Raw genomic sequence first — 23,771 nt, forward strand, 5'->3', positions numbered from 1 at the left:
TCCCAAGTTGGATCTGGATACTACTATAACTAATAAAACGATATTGGTCAGCCAACTTTTGGAGCAAAAGGCAAGGTAGAAATAGCTTAGAGTAGAAAGAGATAGAGAGTTCACAATTATTGACAATGCTAAGAATATGATAACAGAGGCTATTGGTGTTAAAGTGGATTCATCACAATACATTTTGCTATAATTGGAAGAAGCAGTCAATAAGTTTAATGAGGATACCTCTAGCCAAGAAAAGTTAATTGAGAAGGTAGAGAAGAAGTTTGATAATAAGGTGCTTGACCATATTGCTCAACACATTGCAATAACCCAGGTTGAACTATCTTCAATTTTGAGCAATCTTGAAAAATCTTTTTCTAATGTGACATCATTTTTTGCTAAGCTTTGTGATGTTACCAAGTATACTAAGGAAATAAAGGAAAAATTCAATAAGATTGACATGGATATGAAGGCTAGTGCTCAAAGGCTATAGCTTGATCCTAGTTCAAGCTCAGCACATCACATCAAGTTGAGATTTTTGTCAAAAATGTAGGCAAAATTGCTAAGAGAGGGAGCCAGGATTAGGTCCACATTGATAAATATCCAAAATATGATCCTTCTAGATATGGACACAATGCAGAAACATATTGCATATTCAAAGACATTGGTCTAGGATAACAATTTTTCCATAGTAGATCATATGATTGAACTTTTTATAAAAGTTCAAGTGGCACTCTCCACTTATTTTGCAAGACAACTAGGATAAGACATTTGTATATGAGCAATGTTAGTATGCTAATAGAAACCAAATTTAAATAAAGCTTCTACAAAATAAAAAAAATTCATAAACTTCAAGATACACTAAGATGAGCTCTCAATTGAGAATATGAGCCATTAATGGGCTCTCTTCAATGAGGAGCTCTCTTGTTGAGTAGATTTGTCTAAATAGATAGGATGTATGCTCAAGCTTATGCTTCAAAAAGGGCTTCAAATGGAGTTGAAATTTGGGTGTGAGTGTATGGTTTTGATGTAAAATGGCTTCTTAAAATGGCATTATGACTTTACTTCATGGATTGTGTTGTTTTGCAAAGGGGAATGATCCAATTTATAGGCAAGAGGCTTGAGGGATTGAGGGCTAAGATGCAAGGATGGGAAAAAGCTCATGGAGGGCTCAAATTGCATGAGAGGAGAGCACATGGATTGTGCTTCCTTACAACCAATCAGGGAGTGACACATGTCATAGGGTGAGAGGATGGAGGAAAGGGAAAGGATGAGTCAACAAAGGAGGTTCAAGGGATAAAATCTTCATAAAGACCCTCATAATGGCTTGTAAGAGCAATAAAAGGGCTTGGAAGAGTCATTTATGGCCTAGTGGGCTTCATAAAGTTTTATGGTTGGGATATTTTGAAGGAGATGAGAGAAATTTTGACTTGGGCTTGATTACGAATATTTTAAGCTTTCTTAGGATTGTAAAAATTATTAGAGGATGGATTAGGATGGTTTAGGATTAGCTTAGGGATAGGCAAGTGGATGGCATTTAATGAGGGTGGGTGAAGGAGGAGATATTTGTTAACTTTGGCTTGGGTTAGTAAGTCTTAACCCATGTTTAGAGAATGTGACAAGGTTAGGGGGGGATTAGGATTAGGTTCAAAGACATCTTCTAGAAGAGTCTAGACTTTGGATGAGGATAAAGACTTTCTAGAATAGTCTAGAACTTCCTAGGATGAGGATGAAGACTTTCTAGAAGAGTCTAGAACTTCTTAGGATGAGGATAAATTAGATTTTTAGGAAATAAATAAAGTTTTATTTATTTCAAGGGTTTTGGTTGAGGAGATATTTATTAAAACTTTTTTAATAAACATGAGGATTAATATTTAATCTTAATTAAATATTTTGAGTTAGGATTAGGGGTAGGAAATGATGGGATTAGACTTTAATCAAAATTAAAGAAGGATTAGAAGATTTTGGAAGAGGTTAGTGGTCTTAAGGAAATTGGCCAAGTTTTGGGCAAAAAATAATTTTTTTATTTATTTTGGGTTTTTTGGTCAATTTATTAATTAAATAATTAATAAATAAGGAAATAATGTTTAAATAAGATTTAAACATTTTTGGGAGGGATTCCTTAATTAAATATTTTTAATTAAGATAAAGGGATTTAATGGCATAAAAATAAATAAATAAATTAAATAATTAATTAATTAATAAATGATGATGTCATCAAGAATTTTTTAGAAAATAAAAATACTTTATTTTCTAAAGGTTTTTAGGTGTCTACATTTTGCCCCTCTTTGATGTGATGCCGCAAGTGGCATGTCATCAAAGATAAGAAAATAAGATGCCCAAGGCTAGAGCAGAAGAGGAGAGAATGGACAGCAAGATGCCCCCTCAAGAAGGCAGTGGGGAGAGAAAGTGAGGCTCGACGACTTCTTGAAAAGTACAAGAATCCGAGATGAGCAAGAAGACTCAGATTGTCTTAAGAGAAGAGGTTTAGTTAGCTCAAACTCTCACTATGGAAGAATGATAAAGGGAGAATCAGAGGTACAAGAGGAAGCAAGCTTAAGATCTTAGGGATTGCAGAGGATGGAGCATAGCACTATAAAAGGAATCCAGGATAGGGAGATGGATGAGGGGATTAAAAATCTGATGCAACAAGATTTCAAAGAGTCAGATTAGTGGAAGATGGGTTTCAGAGATCCCTAGGAATAGGATTGTGGATCTGGAAAGATGAGGCTTGGTGGATTGATTTGGATTGGTGGATCCCTAAGAATAAGATTCTGGATCCCTAAAGCTAAAGGTGAGGAGCGATTCAAAGAGATACTGATGCATAAGCTAGGGTAGGAGAGACGGATGGTGGATATGGATGGGGGATAATGGAGATGAAGGAAAACCATTGAAGCTTTTTGAGTGGGGGGATACTTCAAAGAGAAGTACCACCATGTAGTTGAGCACTAGATTTGCTATAGGACTATTGGTTAATTTCCAAGGTTACCAAGAACATCAAGGCCTTTTCACCAAATATCCAGAGGACTGACGAACTGACTCAAAACAAACATGCAAGAATTGCCCCAGCATCACACATGAATCTCGAAAGAATCAGAGTGGAACCGACACTGGGTAACCCACAAGAAGAAAAGAAAAACAAACAAAAGACTTGATCAAGACCTTACACCCAGATTGCCCCATTCACAGTATACCATGATATGGAAGATCATGGCAACCTTGAGGAGGGAACAAAAGGTTTGCTTGGAAAAGATACTTCAAGACCCAAAAGGGAAGATTCCAAATCAAAAGAAAGTGAAAATCCAAAAGAGAATTGTTTGCCAATGAGATGGGTAGGACAAGGTACTAATGGACCAAGATCAGACATGAGGAAAGTTATATCCTACAAGGATCTATCGGAGAGCACCTAAGCTGATGGATCTAGATGAGTGATGCATCTGGCAAGCTAAACTAAGAAGGATAACACTTTGGTGATAGGAGATCTAGCTAAAGGATGCATTGGAATAGCTAACCAAGATGTGTGATGTGGGCAAGATGTTGATCAAGTAGGAACTGACACAAAAGCTAGATAAATACAATGGTACTAAGCTAAAGAGGATGTACAAACTGACAGACCAAGATATTTACAAGCTGAAGCTGACCAAGATAGTTACAAATAGGAAAAAGATCAGGATGATAGGATAGTGGGATGGTTCGATGTTGTGCAAGATGCAAAAGCTAAGGGTGGGGTGATAGAAAAAGATATGGATTTGGCAGGATGCATCCAATGATGATGAGAGATTTTTTGACCAAGGATAGCTAGAGGAGTAGGATGAGATGGCTGGATAAGATGGCAGATAGCTAGGATTATGATGGATATAAAGAGATGACATTGGGTTTGCATGAGGATAGCCTAGAGCTAGATACCAATGACAAGGGAGGATGGACAAGACAAGATCTCCAAGGAATATAGTGCCCCCAATCAGAAGATAACATGTAGAAGGAGGTCTTATGATGGATGTGATAGGATTAAAGCTAGGATGGAAAAAGCTAAAGGGGCTAGGGAGATGGATGATAGCTGGGATGGTTGGCTGAAGCTGCAGGAGATAAGTGGATGGTGTGAGATGGAAGATGGAGGGTGGAGGATAGGTGGATAGATTGGAAGATGGAGTTGGATGTCAAGAGATGACCAAAAGCATGAGGGTGATAGGCTAAGCTGGGGATGGTGAGATTACGCATGATGGTTGTTTGCCAAGTTTTCATCATGGTACTTGTCCAAGGTGCTTGAATTGCCAAGTTTTCACCATTGGACGCTTTCTTTTTCTTTTTCTTTCTTGACATTTTGACTTTGGACTTAGCTGGAATGATTTTGGATTTCTTCAGCTATTTTGGCTTTTCTGGGATTTTTCACTGGTTGTTGGAATGTTCAATTTTGTTGCTAGCTGTTGGTACACCAGATGTGTGATTTATGCAATAAATTGGATTAGATGGGATTGATGGTAGGAGATGGAGGGATGAAAAGGTTGGAAAGGAGCATAAGATGGGGATGCCTACAAGAGCAACATTGGCACATGTTGGGATGGGTGTGAAATAAGCATATGGGGGATAGATGGTAGATGTGGGCATGATGGAGGATTTGTGGAAGTGTGTTTGGGGATATAGGCACCCAAGATGGAGTTAGGAGATGGGGGACACGAGTCACTGGATGGGGGATTACCAATGGTCGATGCCATTATGCATTGCGTTTCAACTTTTTTCTTTGGGATCCACATGGTTTTGAATTTTCTTTTCATAGGCTTTTGCATTGTTTTGCATTCTTTGATTGGATTTTGCCTTTTTGGAGTATCTTTTTTAGAATAGACATATGATTGCCTAGGATGTGGATTTTTAGCTTTATGCATTTTGAAGTTGGCATTCACATTGTTGTGGTAAGCTTTGGGAAGATGGTTATGAGAAGCTTTGCGAGATGGAGAGGATATGTAGGAGCTTATAGTGGGAGGATGATGATGGATGATTTGCCTTGATATGTGCCTTTCCTGATCTTGCATAGGAATGGAGGGAATAGGATTTGAATGATGGCTGATAGGAGGATGGAGGATGGTAGATTTTGGGACATAGGGACCCAAAATGAATTTAGTGGATGAAGGGGGGATATGGTAGATTGTTTTAGGTTGCAAAGATGGTGGAGGGGGGATGCCATAAGGTTTCTTGAAGGAGTGATGGGAGGCTGGCATGGGGGGTTTGGAGATAGGCTTGGTTTGGGGGTGTGGTGTACCAACACCTTTAGATGGTGAGCCTTTGGATACATATCCAAGACCATGAAATCCTAAATTTTTTTGTGCAATAATAGGCTTTCTGATTCCTTGCTCTTGTGGTCCTAAACCTTGACCTTGATAATTCCATCGATTGAGCATTTGAACTAGCTGAGGATACTTTGCTTGTAGAAAATGGTGGAAGTGATTTATCAAATGTACTATAATAGGGAGATACTATTCTTAATTCTTCTGCTGAGAGGAGGCCACTATGGATGAATGTAAGTGAACCAAGATGGTATACTATAGATGGTGAAATAGCTTGGATAGGTGGTAAGATGGAAGCATGGAGTAGAGGAGATGGTAGGATAGAATCTTGATTTAGCTAATGGGATGAAAAGATATCCTGTAGTAGAGGAGGTATGGCTTGAGGTTTTGGAGATGGAGGGGATAGTGACTGCACTATGGATGAAAGAGATGGTATGATGATATCTTCATTTATGCTTCTGGGGGATGTCAACATGCTTTTGGGTAGGATCTTGATAGGATTGGTTTGGAGTGGATTGTGTGATAGGAGGTGAAGGGATGGATTCATCAAAGGCAGTGGATGGATAGATGGAAGATTCGGTAGTGGAGATGGATGAGTAGAAGATGGATGCATAAGGGTCATTACGGGAGATTTGGGAAATGCTCAAAGGTGATGTGGATAGGATTTGGAGGGTTTTGACAGATGGTGGGATTTTGATGCTTGCAGGAAGTGGAAGGATTTTAAGAAATTTGATGGATGGTATGGGGATGATAGCTATGGGAGATGGAGGTGATATTATAGATGGGGAAGCTTCATTACTAACTACTTCACATGGTTGGATTAGATGACATGGCTTATCGACTATTGGAGGCAAATTTTCTTGTATTTCCTCTAGGAGATTCCTTGGAGACTCATGTGTTGGAGGTGGAGGTGGATTGATAGGAATAGCTAGTGTGATGGGGGTGAAAGATTGGAAGCTTGGTTGATTGGGTGATGGAGGAGAAGATGGGATATCAGATGGCATGACTAGATAGTTTGGAAGAATGCATGGATTTTGTGGGATGCTTGGGAAAATGTTTCTAAGGCTTTCAATATACCCGTCATAGTCAACAAGATTTTCATCATCATTGGAATAGGAGGTGGCGGAAGCAAGGACAATATGATCGAACACATCATGATAGGTTTGGGATTTCATGTTTTGATGATGAGTCATATGGGGATGGGGTCTTGCATATGGATGAACACGGAAGCTCATGGTTGGATTTGGATTAAGCGTAGATTTTGGATTGGCTGATGAAGGATTTCCTAGGGAGAGTCAAAGCTGTATGATAGACCTAAGGAGGATAGGCTAGAGATTTTTGGCTTTCTTGTGGATGGAAGACTTCAAGGGCATGCTATCAAAAAGTGAGTGTTTTGATTTCCTATGTGGTAGATTGGTGGAGATTGTGTCAACTTAAGGATAGACTAATGATCCTATGGGCATGAAACGAGATTGACCACTTGTGGATCCCAACCTTTAGCTCAAGGTGATGAGGGATAACAAATGACAAAGCTAGATTACCCTAGACAAAGTTCTATCAAAGGGATAACCTTAGTGAGGCTGGTGGATTGGTTGGATTGATTAGATAGAAAATTCTAGTAGAATGACAACAACTCTCTAAAGGCTTGGGTGTGATTTTGGATTGGATTTCTAGCTGGCTGGGGGGATGATTTGGAGAGACTTTGGATTTGGGATTGTTCTAAAGCAAGGAACTAGATAGATTCAGTTGCAGCGGGGGAGCTTGGATGATTTTCTGATGAGGTAGTGACTATGCTAAGTATGCCTTGAGCTGGGAGATTTTTGCTTTTTTGGGATTTTGACCAAAGTTGGCAAACATTCATTCAAAAGCTATGAACAAACAACCAGACAAAATTTTGGAGCAAGCACGTCAAACACACCAACATCCTAAGAAGCTTTCTACAGGGATGAAATTTGTTATAGCTAGGGAGTCCTCGATATACGCAAGGTACGTGAGGCCCAAATCCATAGATGAAACCAAAAAGATGTCACACAGTCGAGAGGAGTGATAACCCACTTCTCCTCTTTCACTTCTCAAGGGTATAAAGTTCCTCGAGGCTTAGCCCGAGTGACAAAATCTTGATTCCAAGAGAGGTGTCTTTGGATTCACCTCCCAATTTTTATACTTTGCCAGAATGCTGGAATTGAGGTCGTCCCAAGGGGTGATGAAATCCCCAAGCAGGTCTCCTAAAAACTGTAAAAAAAGACCACATACATGATCTTGGGCTTTAAAAGACATGCATTTATTCCAATTGATGATTTAGATTTTGTAAGCTATGATTGAAGACACTTGCGATTATGGCATACAATGTTCATTCCAATTTGACAGCGTCGTTAGCATAATGGAAGTTGAGAGATCGTCAACATAAGAAATTCGAGTGTTATTGAAAATGCATCTAAACCATGCAATGTTCATTGATTGTTAGGAATTCAAGATTGAGTGTGAGTTTGTTTTAAGCCCAAAACAAAGATATGTGAAACTTGATTTGTCAAGCGCGCGCCCGAAGGCCCTCCACATTAAGAGTTGTTCAATTTTTATGCCCAAACAAAGTGTTAGCGAGACTAATGCGCATTCAAGGAATTTTTTAACTTAGAAAAAGCACTAAAAACCCAAGTGAGTGGAGTTTGATTTGCATGGATCACTTAACACCCTCTTAGGTGGACCCATCCCCATAGATGGTGCTGAGATTGCAACCAATGGTTAAATTGATGGGCAATTAAAGAGGGTGAGTCCAACGAAAAACTCACTCAAAGCATTTTTATTTGTTTTTATAACTTAAAAGATTACAAAAATGTAGATTCTTTTTATGCTACAAAAGATTATTGTTTGATCTATGGCATTCAAGATTGGATTTGTTGTTTTAATCACGCATTCATAAAAAAAAAAAAACTTGATTTTAATCCATGGCACTCAAGAGTGATTTTAGCAACATGCATTCAAAGACGAGTGATTAAACATTCAAGTTTTTTCCTTTGAGCATTCAAGATTGAGATTTTGTGTATTGTTTTAAGAACTTTTAAGTGCTTTGTTTTAACCTTAGATCATTCAAGATTGTTTTGGACTCAAAAGTGAAAATGACTCTTTGGACTTTGGTTTCCATTCAAGATTTTGTGTTCTAGTTTGCATGTTTTAAGCCCAAAAATGATATTCCTAGGTTGTTTTGATGCATGAAAAGCCTAAGAAACATTCAAGATTTTGCAACAAGACATTTGTTTGGAACAAATAACAAAGCTTTTAGGACAATTTTTGGCAACCATTTAGGACTCTTAGTTTTCATGAGATTTTTAAAAGAACTTTAAAATATTTGCAAATGAGGTTCATTTTATCCTTGATTGATGCTTTGAGTTTGATTTAGATTTTAGTGTGCACTTAATGTTGATTTTGAACCTTTTGAAATGGAAACTTGAAGTTCTTTTTAAATTCCCAAAAATGAAGTGTTCCTAACTTTGCATGAATGCATCTAAAACCTTGATGTTGCAAGGATGCAAATGATTGGATTGGTTTAGTTTCACTTGTTAAAAGATTTTTATTTTATTTTTTGCAAATTTTTAGTTTTTAATGGATTTAAGTATGATTTGGGGGTTCATTTTAAGCACTAAAAAGAAGTGTGTATGATTTTTCTTCCTTAAAAAAAAAATGGCCAAGATCTCCCACAAGAAGAAAAAGAAGAAGTAGATGGAATAAGAAGAATATAGACAAGAAGAGGAAGAAGAATTTCAACTGCTTTGTCCACCTATAAGCTTGAAAAATCTACAAACACTATGAGATAGACTATGAGTTCCTTTGTCTTCTCCATGCTCATGTGGACCTACAAAACCAATTTATACAATCCTACCAATTACAAAAACAAGTAAAATTAGCCAAAATTAGCAAATGACATACAAAACTTGACTAAAAAAGCTAATGAAGATGACCCATGCAAGGTCCCACCAGGTTTGCCAAAATGTATATGAGCAATTTTAGTATGCTAATAGAAACCAAATTTAAATAAAGCTTCTACAAACTAAACAAAATTCATAAACTTCAAGATAGACTAAGATGAGCTCTCAATTGAGAATATGAACCATTAATGGGCTCTCTTCAATGAGAAGCTCTCTTGTTGAGTACATTTTTCTAAATAGATAGGATGTATGCTCAAGCTTACGCTTCAAAAAGGGCTTCAAATGGAGTTGGAATTTGGGTGTGAGTGTATGGTTTTGATGTAAAATGAATTCTTAAAATGGCATTATGACTTTACTTCATGGATTGTGTTGTTTTGAAAAAGGGAAGGGTCCAATTTATAGGCAAGAGGCTTGAGGGATTGAGGGCTAAGATGCAAGGATGAGAAAAAGCTCATGGAGGGCTCAGATTGCATGAGAGGAGAGCACATGGATTGTGCTTCCTTACAGCCAATCAAGGAGTGACACATCTCACAAGGTGAGAGGATGGAGGAAAGGGGAAGGATGAGTCAACAAAGGAGGCTCAAGGGATAAAATCTTCATAAAGACCCTCATAATGGCTTGTAAGAGAAATAAAAGGGCTTGGAAGAGTCATTTATGGCCTAGTAGGCTTCATAAAGTTTTATGGTTGGGATATTTTGAAGGAGATGAGAGGAATTTCGACTTGGGCTTGATTACGAAGGTTTTAAGCTTGCTTAGGATTTTAAAAATGATTAGAGGATGGATTAGGATGGTTTAGGATTAGCTTAGGGATAGGCAAGTGGATGGCATTTAATGAGGGTGGGTGAAGGAGGAGATATTTTTTAACTTTGGCTTGGGTTAGTAAGTCTTAACCCATGTTTAGAGAATGTGACAAGGTTAGGAGGGGATTAGGATTAGGTTTAAAGACATCTTCTCGAAGAGTCTAGACTTTGGATGAGGATAAAGACTTTCTAGAATAGTCTAGAACTTCCTAGGATGAGGATGAAGACTTTCTAGAAGAGTCTAGAACTTCTTAGGATGAGGATAAATTAGATTTTTAGGAAATAAATAAAGTTTTATTTATTCCAAAGGTTTTGGTTGAGGAGATATTTATTAAAACTTTTTTAATAAACATGAGGATTAATATTTAATCTTAATTAAATATTTTGAGTTAGGATTAGGGGTAGGAAATGATGGGATTAGCCTTTAATCAAAATTAAAGAAGGATTAGAAGATTTTGGAAGAGGTTAGTGGTATTAAGGAAATTGGCCAAGTTTTGGGCAAAAAATAAATTTTTTATTTATTTTGGGTTTTTTGGTCAATTTATTAATTAAATAATTAAAAAATAAGGAAATAATGTTTAAATAAGATTTAAACATTTTTGGGAGGGATTCCTTAATTAAATATTTTTAATTAAGATAGAGGGATTTAATGGTATAAAAGTAAATTAATTAATTAAATAATTAATGAATTAATAAATGATGATGTCATCAGGAATTTTTCAGAAAATAAAAATACTTTATTTTCTAAAGGTTTTTAGGTGTCTACAACATTAGCTCTTATTCTTAAGGTACACTCCAAATTTCTCTCACATTTTGGTGTCTCTATTTGAACATATTGTACAACTCTTTGGCATTATTGTGAAAAGGGGGAGTAGGAGATAATAAGAGACTTGTGGAGACAATAACAGAGAAAATAGATTAATATATGTCAAGAGAAACTATGTATATACTATGCCATACATATGGGGGAGATATGTGAGATATGTGAGATATGTATATATAGCAGCTTTACAAAGATTAATTTAAAAAAAATAAAAAATTAGTATGTTAGTGTACATAAGGCTTATAAGTGTTTTTGTCACTAATGCCAAAGGGGGAGATTGTTGGCATTATGATGTATTTTTCATTAGTGACAACACTTATTCAATTTTGAATGGTTACTGAGCTCATCACTTAGTTTATAGTTTATACTGAGCATACAATTGTTGCCATGTATGTTCATCAATTAAGTAGTTTACACCAAGCATTCTTGAAGCTACCAAGTGAGTGTGCAATCTAGAAATGTTTACTGAGTAGATAGTGGTCACGGAGCTTCACAATGTCAACCGATTCAATAGTTTGTGTGATGTGAAGCTAGTGTCTATCGAGTGATGGATGAGTAGTGTTTATTGAGTGAGAGCAATGTAAATGAACAATTCAGTATCTACCGAGTCACACTATATCTATCGAGTCGCCAATGGTTACCAAGTTCAAAGCTATGTTGTGTGATTAGTATGGATTGAGCTTCTACTTCTACCAAGTGCATGATGATGTCGAGTAATACAGTGGATGTCTAGTATTAGAAGGTCACCAAGTCAGCTTTCAAAACTCGAGTTTCTATTGTTTGGCTGACTTAGTAATATTTTGTTTACTTACGTTTTAGCTAACCTTGTAATTGTAAATATTGGAATGGTATATATGTAATGCATTAATTCATTTTCAATTTATGGATGTGAGTATTAAGGAATGCATATGTAATGCTTTGAGAAGAGTGAATGTGAATCAGTAGTAGAGTAGAGCATTTAGCAAGGTCTACAAGGAGCAGTAAAGATATATCAATCAAAATAGGTGATTTGTACTTTAAGGATCTAATCAGAAATCAAGTTGTAAGTTAGATCTACTATTTCATCCTGATAGGTGAATCAATTTTCTAAATCATCTAATAGGGTATATTTAACAGTCTTTGTTTAAATCTCCTAATAGAGTGCATACTTCATTGTATGTTTGTAAGACCTCTAACAAGGTGGATCTAGTAGTCCAAATTTCTCCTAATAGGGAAAATCATCAGAAGTGGTTAATGTAAGCCCTAACAAGCCAACTTTATACTATAGTAGTGAATTTTTTTGGGTATCATCCCCACCCTAGTTTTACTTTCTATTTGGAAGGTCTCTAGGTCACCAAAATACTGTGTTTGTGTGTTATGAATGTTTATATTTTCTCATGAATGTAGTAGATTAGATGAATGAATGATGAATGGATAAAGTGATGAATTAATTTAAATTTTTTGAGGTTACTAATTCACCCCTCCCCTCTCACTAACCTAGCTAGTCTTGATTATTTCCAACATGATCTTGTTAGAGAATTTAATCACCCTATTAGGAGTGGACTTGCAAGAGGTCTTAAAATAATTCAATAGAACTATCATCTTGTTAAAGGATTTACAATTGGCTATTAAACCATCTTTGTTAATAGATTTTAGATCACTACTACAATGGTTAGAGAGTAACAATGAAATGACCTGATTGTGATGCAACTGAATTTCTAATTACATATCTCTTTTCTACTTAAACTTAATCCTTCCTAATTAAATAATAATTTTCTACTCCACAAGGATACCTACTCATCCTTCAAGTTTTGTCTCATTATTTTCTTCTTAATTTAATCAACACACTTGCACAGACACACTTGAAAATCACAACTTGACCTTATAATTATGCCATCCAGATTGTCAAGTCAACCCAAATTAAAATTATGATAACCAATAATTATTATCATAGTTGGCTAGAAATAATACTTGAAATAATTAAACTTCTCATGCCAAAACAATAGAATCCTTCATTAGTTGACCCTTCTCGATAAATACTGGTCCTGAGATGATTTTCTATGTTAACCAATAGAAGCTTGGTTAACACTACAAACTTGCAAAAAGCCTTTGGTAACCAAGTGAACTCTGTTAGTACTAACTCTAACCAACTTTCCTACATTAACCATGTAAACTTGATTAACACTACTTCTTTCCATAATTCCCTTTGATAGCCAAGTAAGCGCAGTAGACACTATCTTTATAGAGTACACTTTAGGAATGCTCGCTAGACAAGGAAAACTGTCTTGCTAACCAAGTGAGCTCTGTAAATAGTGTTTTCCAACTGATATGACATTTGTGTAACAGCAAAGACAACAAACATTATGCAATTGTATCCAATAATGTCCCTCTTTGGTATTGATGGCAACACAACATGTCATAGCATAATAAAATTTGAGAACAAGACTTTTTTGATAGAAAGTTTCTCTCTGTTAGATTTTTCACCAAAAGCTTCTTCTTCTTTTATGTAGTAATCTCCCTTTGTGAAGGGATTATTTAACTTCTATGACAGTAATCTTCTCCCTCTTTTACAACACATGCCAAAGACAACACATACCAAATTAGTATCAGTGTACCTTGAGTACTAATTCATATGCAATATTCTCTTGATTATACTACATCAACTGATTGATCTTCAACTTGGTTCCTATTGATGCATCACTAAAACTTCATTTTGTGAGCTTTAGATAGGGGAATGGCCCCTAACTTACCTCTTAGATACAAGAATGCATCCTTAGGTAATGGCTTGGTGAATATGTCTACAATTTTTTCTTTTGTAAGAACATATTCCAATCAGTGCACTAGTTCTCTGGCAAAATGATTATTTATAGCAATGTGCTTAGTTTTGGAATGTATCATTGGGTTCTTTCATATGTTAATTGCACCAGTGTTATCATAATATATGACAATTGGTTCTTTGATCTCAACGTTCATGCCTTCCAACAACAATTTAAACCAAACAATGTAAGAACAATTTAAACTATAGATTGGGATGTGCAATTTTTCTTCTTAATGTCCAAGATACCAACCTTTTATCAAGAAATAATGCTACACAACTGGTACTTTTTCTATCATCGAGATTCCTTGCCCAATCAACATCAATGAATACTTTTAGATTTAAGATTCCTCCAAGTTTGTACCATAAATCATAGTCTTCAATATCTTATAGATATCTCAAAATTCTTTTGATTGCCATCATAAAATTTTCTCTAGGTTTAGTTGAGAATATTTCCCCTATCCCAACTACTAAAGAAATATCAGGCCTTGTGTGAAGTACATATTGTAATTTTCCAATCACTAGTTTGTATAAGGTCTGATCTACTTCTTTTGAATCATCATCTTTTGTAAGCTTTAGTCCAATACACAAGGGGGTTCTAACTGGTTTTGAATCTTCCATACCAAACTTCTTGAGTATATCCTTGATATACTTAGATTGAGTAATGTAGATACCATTCTTGTTCTACTATATCTATTATCTAACACATAATTTTATCTCATCAAACATGGACATTTCAAACTCTTTGTTCATTTGTTCTAAAAATTCATTTCATAGATAATCCCTATAAATAGACCATCGTCCACTAATATCTCTACCAACACAATCTTGTTATTTGGTCCTTCCTTGATATATAGACTATTGTTATTATTAGTTCTTTGAAAACCAATATGTATAAAAAGTTTTCCAACCTTTCATACCATGCTCTAGGAGCTTGTTTCAGAGCATATAATGCTTTGTGTAATTTGTAGGCCATGTCCCTTTTGTTAGGATTAACAAAACCTTCTGGTTTTTCAATGTAGACTTCTTCATCAAGAATACCATTGAGAAATGCAGATTTTACATCCATCTAATATACTTTGAATCCTTTGTGAACCACATATGAAAGTAGGGTCCTAACACCTTCTAATCTTTCAATAGGAGAAAAAGTTTCACCATAATCAATTCCTTCTTCTTGAGAATAGCCTTTACACACCAATCTTTCTTTGCTTCTTGTTACTTGTCCATCTTAATTCAACTTATTTTTTAATACCCATTTTGTTCCAATCAAATTTTTATCTTTAGGTCTAGGTACAAGGGTCTAAGTTTTTTTCTTCTCAGTTTGTTCTATTTCTTCATTCATAGCCTCAATCCAATTTTCATTTTCCAATGCATCTTTAACACTTCTAGGTTCAAAATCAGCAAGTAAATATGTACCTTTTAGCTTACTTCTTGTCATAGTACCTTCTGATTTATCTCCAATAATCTGATCAAGTGCATGATGCCTTCTAACATACTTAGCCAATATCAGTTCTTTTCCTTTTGAATGAATTACATTGTCCTCATTTTGAATCTCAACTTCTAGCTTGGGTTGTTTAGACTTGGTAGGCATTGGCTCAGTAGCTTCAAAATGTAAATTAGATCCTTGTGACTCATTTTGTACTTCGTGCAACTTGGTAGTTGAGGATGACTCGAGAGGTGAAGTCTCCTTATTCTTAGACTTTCTTGGCAATGTATCAAGTTTGAAGTAGAAAAATCTTTTGTAATCTTCTGGTTCCCTTTTTTTTTTTTCTTCTTCAGTCTTTTCTACAAACTCATCAATTCTCACATGTGCACTTTCTATGATTTTATGAATAGACAAATTCAAACATCTATATGCATTACTTCTGCAACAATATCCTAAGAATATACTTTTATCACCTTTCACATCAAACTTTTCTTTTCTAGATTCTTTCAAGATATAGCATTTACTTCCAAATACTTTTAGATAACTTACATTGGGTTTGTAGCCATACCATAATTCATAGGGAGTTTTATGTGAGTCCTTCAACTGAACTTGGTTCAAAGTATGAACTACACTGTTGATGGCTTCCTTCCATTATTTGATAGCAATATTCTTTTCAATTAGTAGAGTCCTTGAACAATCCATGATGGATCTATTTCTTCTTTTAGGTATTTCATTTTGCTCAAGAATACCAGGGGCTAATACTTGTCTTTTAATTCCTCCTTCAATGCAAAAGTTATTAAATTTATTGGAGATGAATTCACCACCTCTGTTTGATCTTAAGCATTTCAATATTTTCTCTATTTCCTTCTCTACTCTTAGTAGATACCTTTTGAATTTCTCAAATACTTCTAACTTTTCTCTAAGATACATAATAATCATCATTCTGGAATAGTCATCAACAAAAAGAACAAAGAATTTTTCTCCACTATAGATTTCTATTCCAATGGGTCCACATAGGTCAGTATGCATAATTTCCAAGACATCATTAGATTGATAGTTTTTTCTCTTAAAGCTAGTCTTTCTCATTTTGCAAATCTGACAAATTTTGCATAAACCAACATCTCATTTCTTCAAACTAGGAATACCTTTTACTTTTCTAATTTTTTTAATCTTGATCATATTATCAAAGTTTGCATGACATAGTCTTCTATGCCATAACCAACTTTCTTCCATTTGAGCAATAAAACATGAGAAATCACCAAGATCAAGATAAAATAGGTTACCTCTTATTAGTTTTCCTGATCCAATCAGATTCACTTGGTCATCCAATAGTCTTGCCTTGCTATTCATGTATTCTACCTTGAATCCAATGTTGATTAGCTATGCTACACTTAGCAGATTATTTTTCAGTCTTTTAACCCAATAGGCATTTTCACAGACAAGTTCTTTGGTTAATGAAATTCAGCCTTTCCCTTTTATGCAACAAGGTTCATTATTTCAAAACCTTACACTACCTCCATCATAGTATTCAAAGTGTTCAAATTTTGTTTTTTTCTCCAATCATATGATGTGAACATCCACTATCTATGATCCATGTGTCATTTTTACTGACATGAAAGATAAGTTCCATCTTATCTTCTTCTTCATCAAATTCATCTTTCACAACAATGTATACTATTTCATCTTCACTGTTATCAGAATATTTAGCCATAAAACAAGTCTTCTTACCTTTGTCCTTGTATGATTTTTGATTTTTGAAATCCTTCTTGCCTTTGTACTTGTGACTCTTCTTCTCATGCTTGCTTTCTTTGTTTAGGCACCTGGCAGCAATATGACTAATTTCTTCACATGAAAAGCAGATTAAAGGAACTTTACCTTTGTACTTCCCTCTTACTCTAGAATATTTCTTTGCAAGTAAAGCTTCAACAACTTCAAGATCACTATTAGAACTTTCCTTTGTTTCCTCTTCACTTTTTGACTAAATTTCCTTTATTTTCTTACCTTTCTCTTTGATTGAAAGTTTGGCCTAAAATGTGAACTCAACATTTTTGGAAGCTGAAACATAATTGTCAAAGTTGTCTAGCTCAGAAGTTGTCAATCTTCCTACCAAGGCATCCAAACTTAACTTGTGATTAGGATCACACCTCTTTTCTTGAATAGAAGATACTCTAATTGCATAAATAGGAAGAAATTTTTTGAGAACTTTACTTACAATAGTTTCTTCCTTAATTTCTCCTCCAGAAGCTCTAATTGCACTAACACTAGCTTTGATTATTTCCACATTTTTGGCAACATTTTCATCTTCTCTTATTCTCATCTGATCAAACAATCCTCTAAGGATTTTTTCTTTGGCTCTCCTTACATTGTCATCAACATCATATATTTCCTTTAGCTTGTTCCATATATCAAAAGCACTTTTATAGTATTTGATCTCATCAAATTCATCATAGTTGAGAGCAAATGCAATATCAATCATCATGATGTTATGGTTCTTTTTCTTAGCAAGATCTCCAATAGATAATGTACTAGTAGGGGTTCTGTATTCTTCATCAAGGTATTTCAATTTTGAATCACTAATGGTGGCTAGATGAAGTCTCATGATTCCATATCATGCTGAAAAGTTGTCTCTATTTAGCTTTGGAATCTCTCTTTTGTAAGACATCTTGATCTTTAGCTTAGGGTCTTGAAACCTTTCCTATAAGAACCAAAAGCTCTAATACCAATTTTTGGAAATATAAAAGGAGTAACTAAGAGGGGGGTGAATTAGTTACCACTAAAATAAATCCTAGATCCCTTAAATGTCAACAATAAAATTTAGACTGAGAAAACTAATTGCTATTGTTACGCGGTAAGCACACTAAAAATGTTGTAACTTGGTAAATGTAGAGTGTGAATTATGTTTAGAAAATTTTTAAAAATTAATAGTAATTAATTGTAAGCATAAGAGAAATAAAATGAACACATGAGACATCATGATTTAATATGGAAACCCAATATGGGAAAAACAACCAATCTAACTAGTTATCATTTTTCACTCTTCTAAAGTGAGCCTTGTTTGGAGCCAACCTTGTTAAAGGTTACAAAACAGATTGTTAGGTGTGACCTTGTTAGAGGATTTAATCACCCTATTAGGAGTGACTTTGCAAGAGGTCTTGAAAAAATTCAATGGAACTATCACCTTGTTAGAGGGTTTACAATTGGTTGTTAAACCAACTCTGTTAAGAGATTTTAGATCATTGCTATAATGGTTAGAGAGTAACAATGAAATGACTTGATTGTGATGCAACTAAATTGTTGATTATATATCTCTTTTCTACTTAATCTTAATCCTTCTTGATCAAATAATACTTTTCTACTCCACAAGGATACATACTTATCCTTCAAGTTTTCTCTCACTCTTTTCTTCTTAATTCAATCAACACACTTGCACACACACTTGAAAATCACAACTTGACCTTATAATTATACTATCTAGATTGTCAAGTTGGAAGAATTCAAATTAAAATAACCAATAATCAATACCATAGTTGGCTAGAAACAATACTTGAAATAATTAAGCTTCTCATGCCAAAACAAAAAAATCCTTCATTAGTTGATCCTGCTTAGTAAATATTGGTTCTGAGACAATTTCCTATGTTAACCAACAGAAGCTTGGTTAACACTGTGAGCTTGCAAAAATCATTTGCTTATTGAGTGAACTCAGTTAGTACTAACTCTAACTAACTTTCCTTTGTTAACCATGTGAACTTAGTTACCAGTGCTTTCTGTTATAATTCCCTTTGACACCCAAGTGAGCTCAGTAAACATTGTCTTTGTAGAGTAAACTATAGGAACACTCAATAGACAAGGAAAACTATCTTTCTAAACAAGTGAGCTTAGTAGGCACTATCTACCAAATGATATGACATTTGTGTAACATCAAACACAATAAATAATTAGACAATTGTATCCAACAAGCCCCAATTATAGGATAAGCCCCAAAACCGTATATTGATGGATACTAAGATGGTTGATCATAACCATAAACTTAATATCCTTGACCATAACGTAATGTCCCCTTTTTAGAGCTAGATTTGAATGATAATAGAGCGTAAATACAAAGTTAAAGAAAAAAATAACTTAAGTATAATAATAATCATAATAATAATCATGCTAATCAAATAAATAATAATACAATATGAAATATTATTATTCAGATTATTATTAAAGAAAGAAAATATTGTTAATAATATTACATATATGATTTCTTATTACAAATATGATTAATAAGTAACATATAACATAATATTATTAACCATCCATTTAAGATGATGAATATAATTAAAATAAAATATTAAGTTATGATTATAATCTTATCCCAAGTCAATATTTTAATATTGTAGATATAATAATAAATATAATTAATACAAAATATAACATATCATAAAAATTAAAAATAATTTAAAAATTATGATAAAGCTACATGTACTTAGTCATGACACTTCAGAGGGATATATGTCTATGTATATGTGTGTGTGTGTGTGTGTGTGTGTGTACATATATATACATGTATACATATTTATGTATATGTATATATATATATATATATACATATATATATATATATATGTATACATGCATATACATATGTATATATATGTGTGTGTGTATATATATATACATATATATATATATATATATATATATGTATGTGTGTGTGTGTCTGTGTGTGTGTGTGTGTGTGTGTGTGTGTGTGTGTGTGTGTGTGTGTATATATAGAAGAGTGAACCAAGATCACAAGGATATACAAAAAAGAAAGGGCTATGCATAGCTCCAATCCCTACCTTAGGTGTGGGCTATGCAAAGAAATTGTCTATAGGTGTCTTCAACAAATGATAATGGTAGAAACTTTAGGTGTGGTCTAGGCAAAGAAAATGTCTACCTAGGTGTCTTCATTAGTTCTTGAAATAATGCGAGAGAGAGGCAAGGGGAAAAAGAACTCTGACTTGTTTATTTATAATAATAACTAACAATGGAGGGTTTAAACATTTGTCCAAAATAAAAATTCATGTTAGTTTCTATGTGTCTCTAGTTTGAAGATAACTACTTATTTGAATAAAATAGATGACTTCTTCATATTTGAATCAAATACAATGGCTTTTGTAAAGCTCTGACAATACAATTGCAATAGTCTTCTATAAACATTTCTAGGATAGATGGAAAGCCTCATTTATACAAGGCTATATCTTCTAGTAGTGCAATGTGAGAACAATTCAAAAGAATTAAATGTATTTCAAATACAAATACACATAAATGTTAAATGTATTTCAAATATAAATACACATAAATGAAAAATAATAGTGATTGAGAAAAAGTTAAATGTTGGAGGAGAGATACATCTACCAACAATTAGATATCATTAGTTTGTCTAAAATTGACATTCTCTAGTCCCAAGATGCAAAAGCTTCTAGTTTCATACAAAAAGTACACTTTTTCCACTAAAATTTCCATATCTAGTTGGGCATCAAAACAACTTATGCAGTGAGAAACATTCGACTAACATACAAGATAACTGATCATAATTTGTCTCATTTAAAATATTATTGAAACAAGACACCAATTTACTTAAATATCCCACATCATATAAGATATACTAAACTTTATATTATCCATCTTAGAGAATGATATTATATCTACAAGTCTTCCCTTAGTGATTGGTTCATTTTAGATAGATGATAATATTAAACAAAACCAAAAAAAATATCATATCATATATTGCATACTAATTTCCATTAAAATGTCATAGTACATTTATAGAACCACTATAAATCCATTTTATACATGATCTAATATTTGAATGGAAGGTATCAAACTAATAAGGTGCAAATAGAGAACACATTCTCACATTTGCATGAGATCATACATGATCATTTTATAACAACAAACATTCTCTTAGAGTAAGGAACTTGGGAGAAAGAACATACATTGATGACCAATATTGAAAGGATCACAATGAAAATGATGTTAGCCATAATTTGTTGAAACTTAAAAATATCTCATCTAGAGGATCCTAAAAGTTGATGGATCAAATTTGAAACCAAAACATGGTAACATTGTTTTTTTCTTTTAACAAGTCCCAGTAGTGGTTTCTGTCAATAATGAAGCTCCTCATTGTAGAGGTCCACTTCTTTTATTTGTAACGATGTGAAAATCCACAATTATGACTTTGTGGCTTTAATAGTTTCATCTCACAAATAACTGCAAGATAAAAAATGTCCACATTCTAAACAACATTGGTTTGCTAAAATTAAAAAAGTATAATATAATACTCCACATAATATCACTTAGGGTTCTCTTTTCTCAATCTGGATGATGTTCAACATTGTGAACATTTATTTTCAAATCATGTACTTTTTAGTTTAATAATTTTTTTTCCCTTCTAATTTTAGGAACATTTATTATTATCTATTACTCAAGACCTAATTCTATAGTTATTTATTTTAATATTTTGGTCTGCTAGGAAATGAACATGGACATATAATAGTCTTTTTTTATTCTTAAAATCCTTAGTTACTAGATTGTCTTTTGTAGTTCTTATATGTGGGAATGGATGCATTCAAAGGTAGAGGAAGAGGTAGATGCATAGGGAAGCTCATAGGAAGCATTACAACTCTCTATGGATGCATGCGAATACACATCCAAGCACATATCCATATCTATATCCCATTCAAGATAACCCACTTAACATAAAATGATCAGTTGCATAAAAAAAGAAAAAAATGACGTACAAAATATTCAAAGCAAAAATCAAATTACTCCTTCCATCCAAAATGTAATATCAATGTGGTAGAGTGACATCCAAATTATATTATAAGGAGGTGTGTTCATTGATTTGTTTGGTATGTTCTAGATCTGATCTCTTTATTAGTTGGAACAACTGCATTAGTCTATGGAGGAGATTATGTGAATTAATGCATCGTCTATTCTACCAATGTCATCTATTTTTAAGTGTTGTGTAACAAATGTGGAGGATAGTTGCATTCTAGAGACCTTGTAGAAAATTGATATTCACTCTACTCTAGTACAATCTAATGTCATTGTTAACCAATACCCACTCAATCAAATACAAGGGCAGTAAAATCCTTGCCTAGAAAATAAAATTAGATACAAAACTCTAGATCTATAATAATTTTGAGTTAAATAACATTCTAGTGCTATCAATGACTATGATGTTAAGGATGCAAAACTATAGACTATTGTTAATATTTGAGATAATGAATGAAGTGATCATAGATTGGATCCCTCATATCTCAATCCATGTGCACTAAGAAAAAAGTTTATTTCAACTCTTAAAATAGAATGAAATGAATCCCCCAAAAATAAGGGTGACTCTTAATTGAACATTAAGCAAAGGGATAATTAACAATCATACTACAAATAAGAATACCTAGTGTTGGTTGCATGGACTTTGACAAGCTGAGGAGAAGCATTCTACTATGGGATATTAAGCTAGAGGCCATGCGAGACTAATGTGAGCATCCCAAATATGTAAAGAAAATGTAGACATAGAGACAAAGCATGTAAAATATTCTATGCTTCCAAAATGTACAAGCCCAAAACCATTAAAATAGTCAAGACATTAATATGTTTAATTATATCTATTGAAATCCATATATAATTCTAATGACATGGACACAAAACTACTGATCATGATATTCCATAGTAAATCTCAAATTTATAGCTTGAAATATTTCTTAAAAATTAAAGAATGATATTGACTGTGATTAATTATGAGAGCTCCATATTGGTATCAATCAGTTACCAAGAAATGTCAATTCAAAGGTCCTTATTTCTTTATACATTTCTTACATATTTGAACACACATATTTTCCAAATACAACTAAAACTAAATAATGAATAAGTAAGACATTTTCCTTCCAAATGTAATTGGGAACTTGACCTTCCAAATAAGTTGTACGGCTTCTTTTAGAAACATTAAACTATAAAATTTCTTCATCAATTCATAGAGATCAAAGCATACCTTTTGGATAATATCACTTGAAATAAACCTCAAACCAATATTAAGTTTCATGAATTGAATACCTCAATAAGAATTGGACCATACACCCTTTTCCTAAAAGCATTGATGTGGGTTTTTAACATTCTATAGCTTCAAAGATGTGGTGAACCCCTAAATCTTTTAATTCTTGTAGAAGTCTAATATTTGTATTTTCTATATCTTTTAACCTACAAATACATAAAAATAACTCAAATCTAATCAATTCAATTTTACATATAACAACAAAGTGAAGTAGTGATTCAAAATCATGGACATAATCCCACCTATTAATACACCTCTATAATATCTATAGTTTCTAATTATTTGTCTATTTTAAGTATTAGTGGGGGTGTATGTATGTTTGGGAATTTTTTTTTAAGGCTTTTATATAACTTTTAAAAATATATTTTCAAGTTTTATATTTTTCTTTGTATTATAATGATGAGTTTGTATAGTAATGATGAATATACTAACTACCACAACAAAGATTCACAATGCAAGAGTAAATTTTCATGACTAATCTTTGTACATGCCATAACAAAGTGGACTTGACATTTATAAGGGTTTTTTTTTTTAGATCTCTTAATAATCTAAAATAAATATTTTTGTAACACGATTCATGGTGCATTATGTCAAATGTTTCTGTATCTTATAAATGATTCCACATTTTGGATACTCACCTTTCCCCTATGGTTTTCTAGATGTT

This window comes from Cupressus sempervirens, chromosome 11 (assembly GCF_028749045.1).
Source record: "Cupressus sempervirens isolate cs-2001-9-10 chromosome 11, ASM2874904v1, whole genome shotgun sequence".
NCBI classification, from domain to species: Eukaryota; Viridiplantae; Streptophyta; class Pinopsida; order Cupressales; family Cupressaceae; genus Cupressus; species Cupressus sempervirens.